The sequence below is a fragment of the Macaca mulatta genome, chromosome 9 (genome assembly GCF_049350105.2).
Source record: "Macaca mulatta isolate MMU2019108-1 chromosome 9, T2T-MMU8v2.0, whole genome shotgun sequence".
Taxonomy (NCBI): domain Eukaryota; kingdom Metazoa; phylum Chordata; class Mammalia; order Primates; family Cercopithecidae; genus Macaca; species Macaca mulatta.
Genome location: NC_133414.1, coordinates 88798128 through 88817305, shown reverse-complemented (window position 1 = coordinate 88817305; position 19178 = coordinate 88798128). Strand labels below are relative to the sequence as shown.

Genomic DNA, 19178 nt, shown 5'->3' with positions numbered 1-19178 from the left:
TCAACCTTAAAATACGAAGAGGCATATTTCTTGGATTAGACTGGAAAGCTATGAGGCTGTTCCACAAAACCTGTATGCCCTCCCTGCTAGGGAATGTTGATGGTTCAGACACACATGAACCAGGGCTGAATATTTCTTAGTTTCATAAGTTCACTGGGTCCCTCTTCACCCAACCATAAGGTAAATGCCATTTCATATACAGCTTTTTGAAATGCAGCTTATTTTATGATTCTCTGCTGTTGCTGCTTTATGGGAGAAATTTTATTTCAAAGTTTCATAGGATGTGAATTGAACTCATTATTTTGCTCCAAACTCATTGTTTAATTGACAGGAAACATGCATCTAAATCATCTTATATGCATGGCAGAAGCAGCTACATAAATTTAACTATGGGTGGATTATTACTATTTAGCATATTTATAGAATTTTAGATTCAGGAAGCATTTTACAAATCTTTTATTAGTTAATCTTTACACTTCTGAGTGCATCTGACAGGTGGTAAACAATGCTTTGGGGTTTAAATTGCCAATACATGAAAACTTTAATGGGGAAAAAGAAATCTACAGCCTTCCTCCTTGCTCCCAAATGTGCCTAGGGCACATTTTTGATACCTATTTCTTCTCACCAGAGACTAAGGTTAGTGGCCCAAGAAGCACAGTTGCACACACTGAAACACTAGTGATAAAAATATATATATTTTGGGTTTTGTCCCAAGTCAGGTGGCCAACACCAGGGGAGACCTTCTCACCAACAGCAAGATGATGTGACAGGATTCTCAGCACACATACCTCCCAATAATACAGCGCATAAAAAGAAGCAGTCAATTTCTCTAAAACTATAGGGTAAACTTAGTTTCAAATTCAAATTCTAACAACGCCACACCTGGTGGACTCACTATTTGAGTGACATCACCAGTGATTACTTTTGAGTGACATCACCAGTGATTACTTCTGTTAAAATATATACATGTGTATTGAAAAATAAAACTCAATTTAAACTAAGAGAATGCATATCTTCATTTTTTTTAATTCCCAAGTATTAAAAACCAAGCTCGCCTGAATACCAATTCAAACTTTGTATGAGTGCTCCAAAATACCCCAGACACCACAAGGTGTGGCATAGCAGGGCAAAGCAAGCCTCAATAAATCAAAGTCTAGTTCTTGACCCAAACCTTTTCACAGCCCGGGGATTTCACAGCTAACAAACCAAGAAAAATCAATCCCGCATCACCTTAAGGCCGGGCATGAGGAGCTGCAGATGCTGCACCTACTTTCAGAAGACCCCAGTGTGGCACGTCCAGCCCAGATTCTTATTTTTTCTGACTGACAGTGACTTTATCCCTCTAATCTCTCTGGCCACCCGCCTCCGCCAGTGTGTGTGTGTGTGTGTGTGTGTGTGTGTGTGTGTGTGTGTGCGCGCGCGCGCGCGCGCGCGCGCTGGGGGACGCTTAGGTAGGAGGGTGCTCAAGACACCCAAAGTATTCTGGAAGCAAGCACCCTCTGCGGCCCTGTGCTTTGTCAGAGCAGCTGGGCTAGCAGTCAGGAGGTCAGCGAAAGGTAACCAGGTCACCCTCCTTTCAGGGGTGCAGAGGGATGCGATGCTCCAAGCTCTCGCGTCCTCAGGAGTGTGCGGATGTGGGGACTGCGGGTGGGCAGAGAGACCCCCCCATAATCCCGCCCACCCTGGCGCGGCTCCTCCCGGGCGCGCTCCCGCCCCGCCCCGCGACGCCCGCGCTACCTGGGGACGCTGGAGGCTCCCGCGGTGGCTCTGGGTCCCGCCGGGCGGCCGAGGCTGGCGCGGGCTTTGTAAAGCCGCGGGGAGACGCCGACCCCGCCCCGCCCCGCCGACCCCGCCCTCTCCCACCTCGGCTGCCTTCCCCGCCCGCATCCCGGGCCACTGTCTGCGCTCCGCCACCTCGCTCCAGGCCTGGCTGCCGCCGCCCTGCTGGGCGGGAACCACGGGTCCCTCCCCATCCTCGTAGCCTGCCGGACAGTCCTCAGGCGGGACCCCAGCGCCTAGGCGGTCCCGGGAGCCCTGGGCCGCCGCCCCCCGCCCCCCGGGGCTGTCACCCGCTGGCGCGTGGGGGCCCTGCTGGGACTCCGGTCTTTGAACCCGGCCCTTGTGGCCCCAGTGCCTGCGGCCTTGCTCTTCTCTGCGCAGGGCCCGAGGGGCCGCCCCTTCTGGAAGTCTCCTCAGGACCCATCCACCTCATGGGCTCGCGGGGGGCTCCAGCGGGAGCATCTCCTGCAAATGGACGCCAAGTCTGGGGAAAGTTTCCGGCGATGTCAAGGGTCAGCCTTTTCTTATAGGGACGTTCTCTAGCCAAGTGATGGAAACTCAAGGATTCCATCAGGGGGTTCTGCTGACATCACAAACCACACATGACTTGGTGTCCTGTCATGTCGTTTACATAAAGACTCTCCGGCCGGGCGCGGTGGCTCAAGCCTGTAATCCCAGCACTTTGGGAGGCCGAGACGGGCGGATCACGAGGTCAGGAGATCGAGACCATCCTGGCTAACACAGTGAAACCCCGTCTCTACTAAAAAATACAAAAAACTAGCCGGGCGCGGTGGCGGGCGCCTGTAGTCCCAGCTACTCGGGAGGCTGAGGCAGGAGAATGGCATGAACCCGGGAGGCGGAGCTTGCAGTGAGCTGAGATCCGGCCACTGCACTCCAGCCTGGGCGACAGAGTGAGACTCCGTCTCAAAAAAAAAAAAAAAAAAAAAAAAAAAGACTCTCCATCCTTACTGCAGCCTTCTGTACGTTCACCTTTGGAGGCCCCAGGCTAGTGACATTTCAGCGACAGGGTGTAAGGAACTTAATTTTAAAGTAAACAACATTAGAAACCCGCACATTTATGCGTTTGCTGTGTACTAAACTCTAAGTGTGGTCACCTTTGAATAGTTCAGACCTTCCAGTGGTCAAGATGATCTAGGCCAATCACTATTCTGCACTTCCTTTTGGTCTTTTTACTCTTATTTTTCATTTTTCCCTTGATGTCAAGGAGAGGTGAAAATAAGCTGCGACAAGATCAGTTTGAAGAGCTTTTAACAACTAGGGTAAAACTTTATGGGAGAAGCAGTCTGCAGTCATTGGAAATAAGATAAGAAAATTATCTGTACACGTAACTGCAGTTTTACCATTTTTTTTGCATGAGCTTGCGTAATGAAGGGCTAGAGGTAGCTATTATTTTTAGCAGAAATAATGCTTTTCTAAGAATTAAATAGATTAAAAGTATGATATAGCTAGGATGTCAGATCAGGGTAAAACTCTATTGACAGAAGAATGAACGAAACGAGCTGATAGTATAGGAGATCCAACAATTCTTTGGAGTAGTAAAATTGGTTTTGTCTTGGAGTCTAAATTATACAAATGGATATGCTAGAAAACAGGACTTTTACAGCCCTAGTTACCATTTAATGAATTATTTCCTTTTCAATATCTCTATTTCCTTCAACTGTTTCTAATAAGATGTAATTTCAAGATTGCTCAAAGCTTTGGACATCCAGTCATCCTTTTCTTCTTTGTATTTTTTCTTTTCTTTTATTATTATTATTATACTTTAAGTTCTAGAGTACTGGGAAAACACGTGCCATGGTGGTTTGCTGCACCCATCAACTGGTCATTTACATTAGGTATTTCTCCTAATGCTATCCCTCCCCTAGACCCCACCTCCAACAGGCCCCCGTGTGTGATGTTCCCCTCCCTGTGTCCATGTGTTCTCATTGTTCAACTCCCACTTATGAGTGAGAACATTTGGTGTTTGGTTTTCTGTCCTTGTGAAATTTTGCTGCGAATGATGGTTTCCAGCTTCATCCATGTCCCTGCAAAGGACATGAACTCATCCTTTTTTTTATGGCTGCATAGTATTCCATGGTGTATATGTGCCACATTTTCTTTATCCAGACTATTATTGATGGACATTTGGGTTGGTTCCAAGTCTGCTATTGTGAATAGTGCCACAGTAAACATACGTGTGCATGTGTCTTTGTAGTAGCATGATTTATAATCCTTTGGGTATATACCCAATAATGGGATTGCTGGGTCAAACGGTATTTCTAGCTCTAGATCCTTGAGGAACCGCCACACTGTCTTCCACAATGGTTAAACTAATTTACACTCCCACCAACAGTGTAAAAGTATTCCTATTTCTCCACATCCTCTCCAGCATCTGTTGTTTCCTGACTTTTTAATGATCGCCATTCTAACTGACATGAGATGGTATCTCATTGTGGTTTTGATTTGCATTTCTCTGATGACCAATGATGATGAGCATTTTTTCATGTGTCTGTTGGCTGTATAAATGTCTTCTTTTGTGAAGCGTCTGTTCATATCCTTTGCCCACTTTTTCATGGTTTTTTTTTTTCTTCTTGTAAATTTGTTTAAGTTCTTTGTAGATTCTGGATATTAGCAGTTTGTCAGATGGATAGATTGCAAAAATTTCCTTGCATTCTGTAGGTTGCCTGTTCACATTGATGATAGTTTCTTTTGCTGTGCAGGAGCTCGTTAGTTTAATTAGATCCCATTTGTCTATTTTGGCTCTTGTTTCCATTGCTTTTGGTGTTTTAGTCATGAAGTCTTTGCCCATGTGCGTGCCCTGAATGGTATTGCCTAGATTTTCTTCTAGGGTTTTTATGGTTTTTAGGTCTTACATTTAAGTCTTTAATCCATCTTGAGTTAATTTTTATATAAGATGTAAGGAAGGGATCCAGTTTCAGCTTTCTGCTTATGGCTAGCCAGTTTTCCCAGTACCCTTTATTAAATAGGGAATCCTTTCCCCATTGCTTGTTTTTGTCAGGTTTGTCACAGATCAGATGGTTGGAGATGTGTGGTATTATTTCTGAGGGCTCTGTTCTGTTTCATTGGTCTATATATCTGTTTTGGTACAAGTACCGTGCTGTTTTGGTTACTGTAGCCTTGGAGTATAGCTTGAAGTCAGGTAGCGTGATGCCTCCGCCTTTGTTCTTTTTGCATAGGATTGTCTTGGCTATGCGGGCTGTTTTTTGGTTCCATATGAGCTTTAAAATAGTTTTTTCCAATTCTGCAGAGAAAGTCAGTGGTAGCTTGATGGGGATAGTATTGAATCTATAAATTACCTTGGGCAGTATGACCATTTTCACGATATTGATTCTTCCTATCCATGAGCATGGAATGTTCTTCCATTTGTTTGTGTCCTCTTTTATTTCATTGAGCAGTGGTTTGTAGTTCTCCTTGAAGAGGTCCTTCGCATCCCTTGTAAATTGGATTCCTAGGTATTTTATTCTCTTTGAAGCAATTGTGAATGGGATTTCACTCATTTGGCTCTCTGTTTGTCTGTTCTTGGTGTATAGGAATGCTTGTGATTTTTGCACATTGATTTTGTATCCTGAGACTTTGCTGAAGTTGCTTATCAGCTTAAGGAGATTTTGTGCTGAGACAATGGGGTTTTCTAAATATACAATCATGTCATCTGCAAACAGAGGCAATTTGACTTTCTCTTTTCCTAATTGAATACCCTTTCTTTCTTTCTCTTGACTGATTGCCCTGGCCAGAACTTCCAATACTTTGTTGAATAGGAGTGGTGAGAGAAGTCACCCTTGTCTTCTACCAGTTATCAAAGGGAATGCTTCCAGTTTTTGCCCATTCAGTATGATATTGGCTGTGGGTCTGTCATAAGTATCTCTTATTATTTTGAGATACGTTCCATCAATACCTAGTTTATTGAGAGTTTTTAACATGGAAGGCTGTTGAATTTTGTCGAAGGCCTTTTCTGTATCTATTGAGATAATCATGTGGTTTTTGTCATTGGTTCTGTTTATGTGATGGATTATGTTTATTGATTTGCATATATTGAACCAGCCTTGCATCCCAGGGATGAAGCCAACTTGATCTTGGTGGATAAGCTTTTTGATGTGCTGCTGGATTCAGTTTGCCAGTATTTTATTGAAGATTTTCGCATCAATGTCGATCAGGGATATTGGCCTAAAATTCCCTTTTTTTGTTGAGTCTCTGCCAGGCTTTGGTATCAGGATGTTGCTGGCCTCATAAAAGTTAGGGAGGATTCCTTCCTTTTCTATTGATTGGAATAGTTTCAGAAGGGATGGTACCAGCTCCTCGTTGTGCCTCTGGTAGAATTTGGCTGTGAATCTGTCTGGTCCTGGACTTTTTTGGTTGGTAGGCTATTAATTATTGCCTCAATTTCAGAACCTGTTATTGGTCTACTCAGAGATTCAGCTTCTTCCTGGTTTAGTCTTGGGAGGGTGTATGTGTCCAGGAATTTATCCATTTCTTCTAGATTTTCTAGTTTATTTGCACAGAGGTGTTTATAGTATTCTCTGATGGTAGTTATATTTATGTGGGATCGGTGGTGATATCCCCTTTATCATTTTTTATTGCATATGTTTGATTCTTCTCTCTTTTCTTCTTTATTAGTCTTGCTAGTGGTCTATCAATTTTGTTGATCTTTTAAAAAAACCAGCTCCTGGATTCATTGATTTTTTGAAGGGTTTTTTGTGTCTCTGTCTCCTTCAGTTCTGCTCTGAACTGTAGTTATTTCTTGCCTTCTGCTAGCTTTTGAATTTGTTTGCTCTTGCTTCTCTAGTTCTTTTAATTGTGATGTTAGAATGTAGATTTTAGATCTCTTCTGCATTCTCTTGTGGGCATTTAGTGCTATAAATTTCCCTCTACACACTGCTTTAAATGTGTCCCAGAGCTTCTGGTATGTTGTGTGTTTGTTCTCATTGGTCTCAAAGAGCATCTTCACCTCTGCCTTCCTTTGGTTATTTACCTAGTAGTCATTCAGGAACAGGTTGTTCAGTTTCTATGTGATTGTGTGGGTTTGAGTTCCAGTTTGATTGCACTGTGGTCTGAGAAACAGTTTGTTGTGATTTCTGTTCTTTTACATTTGCTGAGGAGTTTTCTACCTCCAACCATGTGGTCAATTTTAGAAAAAGTGCGGATGTGATGCTGAGAAGAATGTATATTCTGTTGATTTGGGGTGGAGAGTTCTGTAGATGTGTATTAGGTTGGCCTGGTCCAGAGCTGAGTTCAAGTCCCGGACATCCCCGCCAATTCTCCAAATTCTCCATCTCGTTGATCTGTCCAATACTGACAGTGGAGTGCCAAAGTTTCCCATTATTACGTGGGAGTCTAAGTCTCTTTGTAGGTCTCTAAGAACTTGCTTCATGAACATGGGTGCTCCTGTATTGGAGCATAGATACTTAGGATAGTTAGCTCTGATCCCTTTACCATTATGTAATGGCCTTCCCTGTCTCTTTTGATCTTCATTTGTTCAAAGTCTGTTCTATCAGAAACCAGGATTGCAACCCCTGCTTTCTTCTGCCTTCCACTTGCTCAGTAGATCTTCCCCCATCCCTTCACCTTGGATCCATGTGTGTCTTTGCACATGAGATGGATCTCCTGACTACAGCACACCGATGGGTCTTGACTCTCCATCCAATTTTGCCAGTCTGTGTATTTTAATTGGGGCATTTAGCCCACTCACATTTAAGGTTAATATTGTTATATGTGAATTTGATCCCACCATCATGATGCCAGCTGGTTACTTTGCCAGTGAATTGATGCAGTTTCTTCATAACGTCAATGGTTTTTACAATTTGGCATGTTTTTGCAGTGGCTGGTACCGTTTGTTCTCTTCCATGTTTAGTGCTTCCTTCAGGAGCTCCTGTAAGGCAGGCCTGGTGGAGAGATTTTGGCAGGACCAAATCTCTCCGCATTTGCTTGTCTGTAAAGGATTTTATTTCTCCTTCTCTTATGAAGTTTAGTTTGGCTGGGTTGGAAAATCTGGGTTGAAAATTCTTTTCTTTTTTTTTTTTTTTTTTTTTTTTGAGACAGAGTCTCGCTCTGTCGCCCAGGCTGGAGTGCAGTGGCCGGATCTCAGCTCACTGCAAGCTCCGCCTCCCGGATTCACGCCATTCTCCTGCCTCAGCCTCCCGAGTAGCTGGGACTACAGGCGCCCACCACCGCGCCCGGCTAGTTTTTTGTATTTTTTAGTAGAGACGGGGTTTCACCGTTTTAGCCAGGATGGGAAAATTCTTTTCTATAAGAATGTTGAATATTGGCCCCCACTCTTTTCTGGCTTGTAGGGTTTCTGCTGAGAGATCTGCTGTTAGTCTGATGGGCTTCCCTTTGTGAGTAACCCGACCTTTTTCTCTGGCTTCCCTCAACATTCCTTCCTTCATTTCAACCTTGGTGAATCTGACAGTTATGTGTCTTGGGGTTGCTCTTCTTGAGGAGTATCTTTATGGTGTTCTCTGTATTTCCAAAATTTGAATTTTGGCTTGCCTTGCTAGGTTGGGGGAGTTCTCCTGGATAATATCCTGGAGAGTGTTTTCTAACTTGGTTCCATTCTACCCGTCACTTTTAGGTATACCAATCAAACATAGATTTGGTCTTTTCACATAGTCCCATATTTCTTGAAGGCTTTGTTCATTTCTCTTCACTCTTTTTTCTCTAATCTTGTCTTCTCATTTTATTTCATTAATTTGATCTTCAATCACTGATATCCTTTCTTCTGGTTGATCGAATCGTCTATTGAAGCTTATGTATGCTTCACACAGTTCTCGTACTGTGGTTTTCAGCTCCATCAGGTCATTTAAGCTTTTGTTTACACTGGTTATTATAGTTAGCCATTCATCTAACCTTTTTTCAAGGTTTTTAGCTTCCTTGTGATGGGTTAGAATGGTTAGAACATGCTCCTTCAGCTCCAAGAAGTTTGTTATTACCAACCTTCTGAAGCCTACTTCTGTTAACTCATCAAACTCATTCTCCATCCAGTTTTGTTCCCTTGCTGGTGAGGAGTTGTGTTCCTTTGGAGGAGGAGAGGCATTCTGGTTTTTGGAATTTTCAGCCTTTCTGCTCTGGTTTCTCCCAATCTTTATGGTTTTATCTATCTTTGGTCTTTGATGTTGGTGACCTACAGGTGGAGTTTTGGTGTGGATGTCCTTTTTGTTGATGTTGATGCTGTTCCTTTCTTTTTGTTAGTTTTCCTTCTAACAGGCCCCTCAGCTGCAAGTCTGTTGGAGTTTGCTGGAGGTCCACTCCAGACCCTGTTTTCCTAGGTATCATCAGCAGAGGCTGCAGAATAGCAAATATTGCTGCCTGATCCTTCCTCTGAAAGCTTCATCCCAGAGGGGCGCCCACCAGAATGAGGTGTCCATTGGTCCCCACTGGGAGGTGTCTCCCAGTCAGGCTACATGGGGGTCAGGGACCCACTTGAGGAGGCAGTCTGTCCATTATCAGATCTTGAACACTGTGCTGGGAGAAGCACTGCTCTCTTCAGAGCTGTCAGGCAGGGACGTTTAAGTCTGCAGAAGCTGTCTGCTACCTTTTGTTCAGATACGCCCTGCCGCCAGAGTTAGAATCTAGAGAGGCAGTAGGCCTTACTGAACTGTGGTGGACACTGCCCAGTTCGAGCTTCCCTGCTGCTTTGTTTACACTGTGAGCATAGAACCTCAGCAGTGACAGACGCCCCTCCCCCCGCCAAGCTCCAGCATCCCAGGTCGATCTCAGACTGCTGCACTAGCTGCAAGCAAGGCTCCATGGGCATAGGACCCAACGAGCCAGGCATGGGAGGGAATCTACTGGTCTGCCAGTTGCAAAGACCATGGGAAAAATACAGTATTTGGGCAGAAGTGTGCAATTCCTCCAGGTACAGTGACTCATGGCTTCCCTTGGCTAGGAAAGGGAAATCCCCTGACCCCTTGCACTTCCCAGGTGAGGCGATGTCCTGCCCTGCTTCAGCTGGCCCTCCATGGGCTGCACCCACTGTCCAACCAGTCCCAATGAGATGAACCAAGTACCTCAGTTGGAAATGCAGAAATCACCCATCTTCTGCATCGATCTCACTGGGAGCTGTAGACTGGAGCTATTCCTATTCGGCCGTCTTGGAAGTGACCTTTTTCTTTTCTTTTTTAGAGACAAGGTCTCACTCTGTGGCCCAGGCTAGACTGCAGTGACACTATCATAGCTCACTATAACCTTGAACTTCCACCCTCACGTCATCCTCCAACTTGGCTCCCCAAAGTGCTGGGATTACATGTATGAGTCACCACACCTGGTCCCATTCATTCTTTTTTTTTTTTGAGATGGAGTCTAGCTCTGTTGCCCACACTGGAGTGCAGTGACCATCTCTGCTCACTGCAAACTCTGCCTCCTGAGTTCAAGCAATTCTCCTGCCCCAGCCTCCTGAGTAGCTGGATTTACAGGCATGCGCCACTGCGCCCCACTCATTTTTTGTATTTTTAGTAGAGACAGGGTTTCACCATGTTGGCCAGACTGGTCTCAAACTCCTGACTTCAGGTTATCCACCTGCCTTGGCCTCCCAAAGTACTAGGATTACAGGCATGAGAAACCTCTCTTGACTGGTCCCATTCATTCTTTAAAGAATGCAACGAGGGCTCAGCAACTGGCTGGCATTGAGCTTGGTGCAGGTCATATAAGTGGGAACCACATAGATAAATACAAGTCCTGCCTTTTAGGAGCTTGCTTACATTATAATGAGGGAGGAAATACCTGGTAAACAGTCAAGTGCAAAAATGACTAATTGCACCTTTGAAAAGTTGTGTGTGGAGGCATGGAGTGGTAGGAGAGCACATCCTCTAAGTGGTTTTAATTTTAGATTCCTCTTTTGATTTGATCCCTAGAATTATTTCTTTTTCTTTTCTTTCTTTTTTTTTTTTCTGATACAGGGTCTTACTATGTCACCCAGCTGGAATGCAGTAGCACAACCTCAGCTCACTGCAACCGCCACCTCCTGGGTTCAAGGTGCCTCCCGAATAGCTGGGACTACAGCCACTGGTGCATGACCATGCCCAGCTAATTTTCACATTTTTAGTAGAGATGGAGTTTCCTCAAGATGGCCAGGCTGATCTCGAACTCCTGGCCTCAAGTGATCCACCAGCCTTGGCCTCCCAAAATGTTGGGATTGCAGGTGTGAGCTACTGCTCCTGGCCCCTAGAATTATTTCAAGCCAGCAAAGATTTTGATGTTGTTACCCTTTCTTTCATATCCCATATCTAATCCATTAGGAAATCCTGATATCTCCATCTTCCGAAGGTATTTCAGATCCCAGGTCTACTGTCTTCCAAACTAGCATTGTTTACTTGGATTTGCGAAAAAGCCTCTAAACTTGTCTTTCTACTCTTAGTCTTGCCCCTATAGTCTGTTATCCAGATAGCGTTTAATGTGACACTTTTTGAAAGTGTATATCATAATTCATGTCACTCCTCTACTCAAAACAAACAAACAAACAACAACAACAACAACAAAACGCTCAATGGCTTTCTGTTGCTATCAGAATATAATACAACATGACCCTGTCCGTCAAGGTCTTACCTGCTTGCCACCTCACCTCTCTTACCTCCTACTCTACCACTGTCCTCTCCTACATCTTGTCACAGATTCTTTGGCTTTCTTTTGCTCTTTCAACCTCACTCTCCTGTCTCTTGACCTTTGAACTAAACCTCCTCCTGTAAATATTTAGAGTCTTGCTCCTCAGTTACATCAGATGTCTACTCCCATGTCTGCTATTGGAGAGGCAGTCCCTCACCACCCATTCTACAAATAGCCCCCTTTCTCAACCCCCTCATTCTTTGTCTCCTTCATTTACTTTAGTTTTGCTTTTAATACACAAGTTAACATGTGTATGTGCATTGTCTGCTCTTTTCCCCCTACAGTGAGAACAGCAACTTGGTTATAGTGCCAGGAACATAGAAAGCATTCAATAAATATTTGTTGAAAGTAACCATATCAATTATATTATAGAATGAAGTTTTGTGTTCCCACAAGATTCATGTGTTGAAACCCTGATCCCCAAATATGACTGTATTTGGGGATAGATAGGGCCTTTAAAGAAGTAACTGGGCCCTGATCTGATGGTATTAGTGTCCTTATGAGAAGAGACATCTGATAACTCACTACCTGTCTTCGTATGCATACACTGAGGAAAGGTGGTGTCAGCCGATACTGGGAAGGTGGCCACTTGCAAGCCAGGAAGGGAGCCCGAACTGAATCAGCTGACACCTTGATTTTGGACTTTCCAATCTCCAGAACCGTGAGAAACAGATTTCTGTCATGTAAGGCAACCAGTGTATGATGTTTTGTCATGGCAGCCCAAGCAGACTAAGACAAATTACACAGAATATAGTACGAAAGAAACAAGGAGTTTAGATAGAATCTACACTCACACAGTGTCACGAATCATTTTAGGATCACTCCTGCAATTGAAAGGTGTAATGGTGTGACCTTTAACCAGTAAATAACCCTTTGCAGCCCTTCTCAGAATAATCAAGGCTTCAAGAATACTCTTATGTTAACCTGAGAGTACAATAAGAGTTCAAGATGAGCGAATACCTTTAACTGCTTTTTTTTGCTGTTATTTTTTTACAGTCATGAATGGTTGAAGCTCACAGGAGAAATAATTATCTAATTACAATATGGGAAAAAATGCTCTATGAAAGTTCCCAACTGATCACAATGTAGGAGTCACATGCAGCTGGGTGCCTAGAGCATAGCCATGACCTGTTGCTATTCAAGCAAAATATCAAATGCTTCCAATAACAGCTTCAGCTACCTACCACAACTGTTTATACTCTTGGTCTCCAAAGTAGGCCATGAGGAATAAATATTAGAGCTTCCACTTATTTTTTTTAATTAAAAAAGAAACTAAGCCTCTGCAAATGTGCAATAAACAGATAGAAATTGGCGCCCTTATTTGCCCAGAGGTCAGCTGGTCTCTTGTCCTCCCTTTCAGAGATATCCTGAGGAAACACTGGGAGAGTCACAGTATGGAGGGGCTACCGTGTGGTCTTTACACTTCTTTCATTTCCAGTGTGTTGCCTCTTGTTGATGTTTATGTGTGTTCTCTTCAGGCACTGAAGATTCTGTTATCCAATTTTAACCAAGTGGAAGTATCAGAATGGAAAAGTGGCTTACAGGGATTTCTGCAGAGAAGACAATACTAGCAATACAAGTGTAAGCAACAACAGGAAATTGATGGAGTTGACACATTTCCTACTGTATTCTTAGCCTAATGGAAGAGGTTAACAACAGTGATGATCTATCTAATTCAGACTTACAAGAAATCAGCTCCTCCCTTCCATTGAGATATAGGCTTACATTTACTTTTATTAATGATGAACCTTGCCTTGAATATATTTATTGTATTTTGAGATGTAGGCCAATGCCAATGATAATATGAAGCATTGTGGCAAGCAAAATATTAATAAATATATGTTTCATCATTAAATGATTTTTCAAATTAACTTGTATGTATGTTTTATAATGTACAATGGTGTGTGTAATAAATAAGCAATCTTATTAATAAGTTAACAAATAAATAAATATTGGGGACATATAATGAACATTTCTAATTGATGCAGTGCTTTATCAAAAGAGTTTGGAAACCACGGATTTACATATACAGGAATAAAATAATTTATTGGAACACAAAACCTTGGTCTTGAAGGAGAAGAACAAATAAATCCAACTTTTTTAAATTTATTTTTCCTTATTTTTGTGAGACAGAGTCTCATTCTGTTGACCAGGCTAGAGTGCAGTGGTGTGATGGCTCACTGTAACCTCTACCTCCCAGGTTCAAGAGAGTCTCATGCCTCAGCATCCTGAGCAGCTGGAACTACAGGCACAGCCAATTTTTGTGTTTTTAGTAGAAACATGGTTTCATCATGTTGGCCAGGCTGGTCTCGAACTCCTGGCCTCAAGTGATCTGCCCACCTCGGCCTCTCAAAGTTCTGGGATTACAGACGTGAGCCACTGTGCCCTGCCCAAATCTAACTTTTTAATTACAGAATATCTACTAAGGGTATGGATTATTCAGCACCCTTCTATATCTTTCTTCTCTCCTATGCCTTTTAATCATTTCTCAATTTCAAGAAAAATGAGAAGAGAATAAAGTTTGTTAATTTACCATGATATTTGAAGAGGAAATTTGATTTGCCAAATAAAAGAAGTTTGAGATCTAATTATGGGTTTTTCAGTTTTGATTTCTTATAGATGATAATAATATGACTTGAGATTCACCCATCTTCAAATTTGTTGATTTTTCTCTTACAATGGAAAGTACCCATAAGACTTGAGATTTGAAGTAATATTCAAACATGGTCAAATTCTTCTCACTGTTCTGTCTCACATATAAGAAAGTTTTGTCCTACTTTTTCAAGCTATCAAAAACTCCCTTCTTCATACTCTAAAATTTTACATGTTCATTGGCAGCATGAATTTTTACATTTTCATATTCAGCCACATGTATTGTATAACTATTGGTATAATATTTTAATTAGGACTGTCTAGTTCTAGTTTCTTAGCTGAGTATCATCATATTATAAAATTTTGAGGTTGGAGGGATCCTTGGCTACAGTTCATTGTGTGAATGAAGATGCTGAATTTCAAGATGCCTAAGGGGCTTGCTCATGGTCAAACCACTAGATCCTGGCAGAACGGAGACCAGACATAAGTCTTCTGACTTCTCATTCTGCATATTTTCTACTGCGACATGCTGCTGCAGAGTGAGCTTGAGGAGAACGTTGTTTTTCTTGTCAGGTATGAGTTAGAGAAAGTGGGAAGCCTTCGGCTCTCTCAGGCAGCCCAGGGAATTCCAGTTCCCCAAATACCCCAACCCCAAATGGTGCCCATGAAGGAAAAGGAATCTCTCCTGGATATTTATTTATTTTACAACTAATAAAAAATGAGAGGAGACCTTATAGGTAATTTAATTTTTTTCCTTGAGTCTTAGAGATTAACTCACCGCTAAGCCACTGCCAGCTACTATTTTCCCAATTAGAACTTTAACCTTTGTAAAAAATGTTATTTTGATAAGATGGTCCTAGTGAAAAAAATGGGAATAAGAATATCAGTAAGACACAGGCATGTGGCGTACTTTAAACTAGTTGGTAGGGATTATCGGTTACTGATTAGCAATAATACCTAATGGTTTGGTAGAAAATTTTTAAGGAGAGTGAATGGAAACTTAATTTACTGAGGTACTTAAAATACAACTAAATAAAATAGTGAAGAGTGTATTGTAGAGATAATCTAGTTGCCCAGATGGCCTTTCCATAGTTACAGTTTTTATTGTTCTCAAAATGTGTGTGTTCTTTATCCTTTTATGAAAAAATAAAGATTTTCTTTTTCCCAGGGGCATGAAGTTACCCTGCAGTTTAGTTGTTAAAATACACTGAATATTTTTTTTGTTACTTCTAGGACACTCATATTTATTCTGGAAGTCACCTTAGTTCCTGTGTTTTCCCTCTATATTTGAATTTCTGGCTCCAGACTCCAGATTTTAAGCTTGTTATTTCTCATGATACTCCTCATAAACTAGTTAATATGAGATTTTATGCCATGGATTAAAGAAGAAAATTGTTAAGATTTGGTTGTAGTCTTATGTTTTTAACTTTGATACTTTTTTTTTCTCTCAACCTTGGAAGCTGCAGTAGGGTGGTGTATGTCTGAAAGGAATTTGGAAATTTATTTGTAGTTGCTACAAAGGTGACTTGTAAATTCTATAACCAAATTCCTATGGATTGTGAAAAGATTCATTTCATTTTCTTATGAACAAAGTCTCAGAGTTTAAAAAGTACGTATTTTTACAGCACTATGCCTTCTGAGTTTTATTACAAAAGAAAACATTGAATAGTAAAATGACATCTCTATAAAGTCTGTCCAGATGGATTTTGTACATGTGGGCACCATCTTTTTTCCTTCCATAAAAGAAGATAAGTCTTTGATTATAAGGATTCTGTGTGTTTTGCTTTCTCAATATGCAGTGCCTAATAAATTTGGTTGTAATGTATTCATTTTCCACCTACAACATGCTTTGTGAGTAGAAACTGTAGACCCTGGAATTTATTGCAGGGGTTACCTGGAATTCTGAAACCATAATGTTAGAGTGCCAATATGAGAGCAAGTATTTGACCTTGAGAGGATATCCAAGCCTGAAGAGATGACAGCCAGAGATGTTAATATCATTAAATATTAGTAAATTAAAATCTGATGCTTCATCTCCCACATATTCCATTATTTCCTAGGATAGAACAGATTGCTGAGGGTACAAAAATCTATTGTTTTTTTAGGCTTTTTGTGCTTTGGTCTCTTTACCTTATGCTTTTATATCTTTCTTGCACCTCTCTCCATGATTAAAAAGGATGCATTACCTATACTTAAAAAAATTAGGTTACAATTATGCCACGTCCCTCCTTAAAATGTAGTTCCCATTGGACCTAGAATTAAATTCTCTTAGCATAGGTGGCAAGGCCCTGTAGGAGCAACTCTAACTCTGTCTACCTCTCTTATCACTAAGTTGGTGATACTAGATGACTTTTTATTTCTTGAAGATAGTTCGCTCACTTTTGACCTTGCATCTGTAAACTTGTAATTCCCTCTGTCTGGAATGTTCAGAGCCCAAAATTTCAAATGACTGGTTCCTTCTCAATGTTCCTTTCCTCCCTACCCATTGAATGTGGCCACATACCCCTCCAGTCCTTCCACATCACTTTAATCTATTTTTAAAGGCCAATTTTGAAAATGGATTATTTATTTATTTTACATGTTATGACATAATCTTCATTAAAATGCAATTGCCAGGAAATTAAAGACCCTGTCTACATGTTCACATCTGTATAATCATTATTTAGCACAGAACCTAGAACATAGTAGGTGCTTGGTAAATACATATTTTTAATGAAAATATGGTTGCAGGGATGATATAAGTAGTAGTTAAAAGTATAGAATTGCCGTGATCAAATCCTGGTCTCTTGCCATTTAATTTTTCTCAAGTTCCTTCGTTGCCCCAATCACTATAAGATGGTAAAAATACTCATCAGTCAGGCTGCGGTGGATATTATTTTGAGGTGATGCATATTAAGTGTTCAGCACATGCCTAGCATATAGCAATTGTTCACTAAATAGTAGCTATAATAGTTTTTCTTCAAAAGAGGAGTAGAACAGGATGGGCATCAGGCCATGTACACTCAGAATCCTGAGGCATGCCAGGGCTTGAAAACCAGAGAACAAATTCTTTTCGATCAAGTTCAAAAGTGCCAACATCCAAAGTTCAGAATTTGGGTAGAGTAGGTGAGAGCAAGAAGCAAGGATGAAGGAAAGGCAGAACGCTGAAGACAGTGTTTGCTAGTGGGATTTAGTCCATTTTTATTGGCAGGATTGCACATGAGTAGCTCTATTTGGCTGAAAACTCCAGAAGCAAGGCTAGAAACTGATTCTCTATAAGTAAAACTTACATTACTTTGTTTGTTGATTTTTGAAACTATTTTGGATATTATATCTATCTTGCTCTAAATATCTAAGAAGAGCCTAATTTCATTATTCTGTAAGATAAACTATCTTCTTTTATACGTATGACTCTTCTCAATTTCATACTGAAATTTAGTGCTACATAAACCTTATTTGATCACTTGATGGTAGTTTGTTCTAAGTTATACAGGCACAGTGCTTAGGGCTATAGCAAAATAATGGACAAAAAAATGTCTTGTGAAAACAGTTTAATCTTTGATGGTTTAAAAAATAAGAAAGAGAAACAAGGAACAACAGCGTAGTTATAAGAAAAAACATCTAAACTTGGTTAGAATTCCTTACACATATTTATGACTTTGCTTTGCCATATTGAATTACATATAGATAGAGGGGTCAGGGCCAAACAAAATATCTCCAGGGCTTGGGCCTCCAAAGGCTTTAATTCAATCCTCTCTAGACACATTTTTATAAAACAGGATTGAAGATTTTAGATCTCAAATCTCAGGTCTCAGCTGCAAATTTTAAGTCTCCAACACTAAGCAACTCTTCCTTAAATGAAAACAAACAAACAAAACCAAATACCTACACATCCAAGTCTTTTCTGGAAAAGGAGCATATGCTGTGGGGAGGGATGTTTAAATTTTCTGGTTTTAATTTTTTAAACAACTCTCCAAAGTAGAGAAAATTTGAAGAATTAAAAAATTAAAAAGATTATATTCTAATCTCTGATGTCATTTTACAGTAGTTCCATTCAATATTCTTTTTATATGCATTTCTTTAATAGCCTAGTAGTAAGCAGAGTATCTGAGAAATTAACAGTTGTTTGGGCCCTGTATGTTTTTGAAGTTAGTTGTAATCAGGATAGATTAGGTTATTATGAGGTAACAAACAACTCCAATCTCTCAATGCCTTTACACAATAAAAGTTAATTTCTTCCTCATGCAGACCCAGGGGATTTGAGTGCTTCTTCAGTTGTCTTCCACAAGGTGACTTGGCAATTTAAGGTCTTTTGATTTTGTTGCTCTGTTATCTCAAAATCTCAATTCAAGACTTCCTTGATTGTTACAGTGAAGAAAGGGGACTATACGGGCCTTTTCAGTTTTTCAGCCCTGCTCACATTTCACTGGACAGAACTAGGCCCTGTGGTTCTGCCTAACTGCAAGTGCATTGGGAAGTGAGGTTTTCCATGTGCTGTGGAAGGAGCTAGGAACCTGAAATATATAGGTTAGTTGTGTCTATCATTCCCCAAATTAATTTTTTAAAAGCAAAGCATTTAGCTCAGAGCTCAAAATTATTCAAAAAGGGGGTTTGACATGCATACAAATTTATAACCAGTAGAACTGGATTATTGGCCACTTGAGACAGTCTAAGGATCATGCAAGGACTGCTCTAAAGAAAATACATTCTTATGGCAGATGTGACATAGCCAAGTACATTTTCATAATGTTATTATACTTATGTTCTTCAGCTTCCTTCAGAAAATTGGTTCTTGGCTATTTTGTCTAACCTCTTCACTTGGGCAATGGCCTCTACAAGAATAGGAGATTTAAGTTATTCCTGCTGTGATGTAGACTTGCAATGCTATTCTGAACTGAGACTATGTCATGAAGAAACCCAGCCAAACTATTAGTTTGCCTTATGAAATTATTGATATTTAATGATTTTTTATTACAAAAAACAAATTTATATGATTCATCTTTATAGTTAATATTAAGTAGAACAATAACTAGAATATTGCCATTTCCCTTATTTTACCTTTTTGCATTGGTGTAACTCTAATTTGGGTCTTTTAATAGGATCTTTGATCTCAAGTAAGGAATTTTGTACATAGAATTTTGTATTGTAAGCATCACTGTTTTACACAACCTTTTCAACCATGACCAAAGGTTCACAACATGACTAATGGTTAATTT

General features: G+C 40.8%; 1 protein-coding gene across 13 annotated transcripts in view; it reads right to left on the bottom strand.

Annotated features, from left to right (window-relative positions):
* RHOBTB1 (Rho related BTB domain containing 1) overlaps positions 1 to 1946 on the bottom strand; it is a 144733-nt gene extending 142787 nt beyond the window's left edge. For 8 of the 13 annotated variants that reach the window (XM_028853337.2, XM_077945069.1, XM_077945076.1 and 5 more), the window contains exon 1: positions 1738 to 1942. The gene's annotated coding sequence lies outside the window, so the exon portion shown is untranslated. Of the gene's footprint in view, positions 1 to 1230; positions 1329 to 1737 lie in introns of those variants that run through there. The other 5 variants (XM_077945078.1, XM_077945059.1, XM_028853347.2 and 2 more) reach the window with 2 other exon arrangements.
* Positions 1947 to 19178: the final 17232 nt, after the last annotated feature.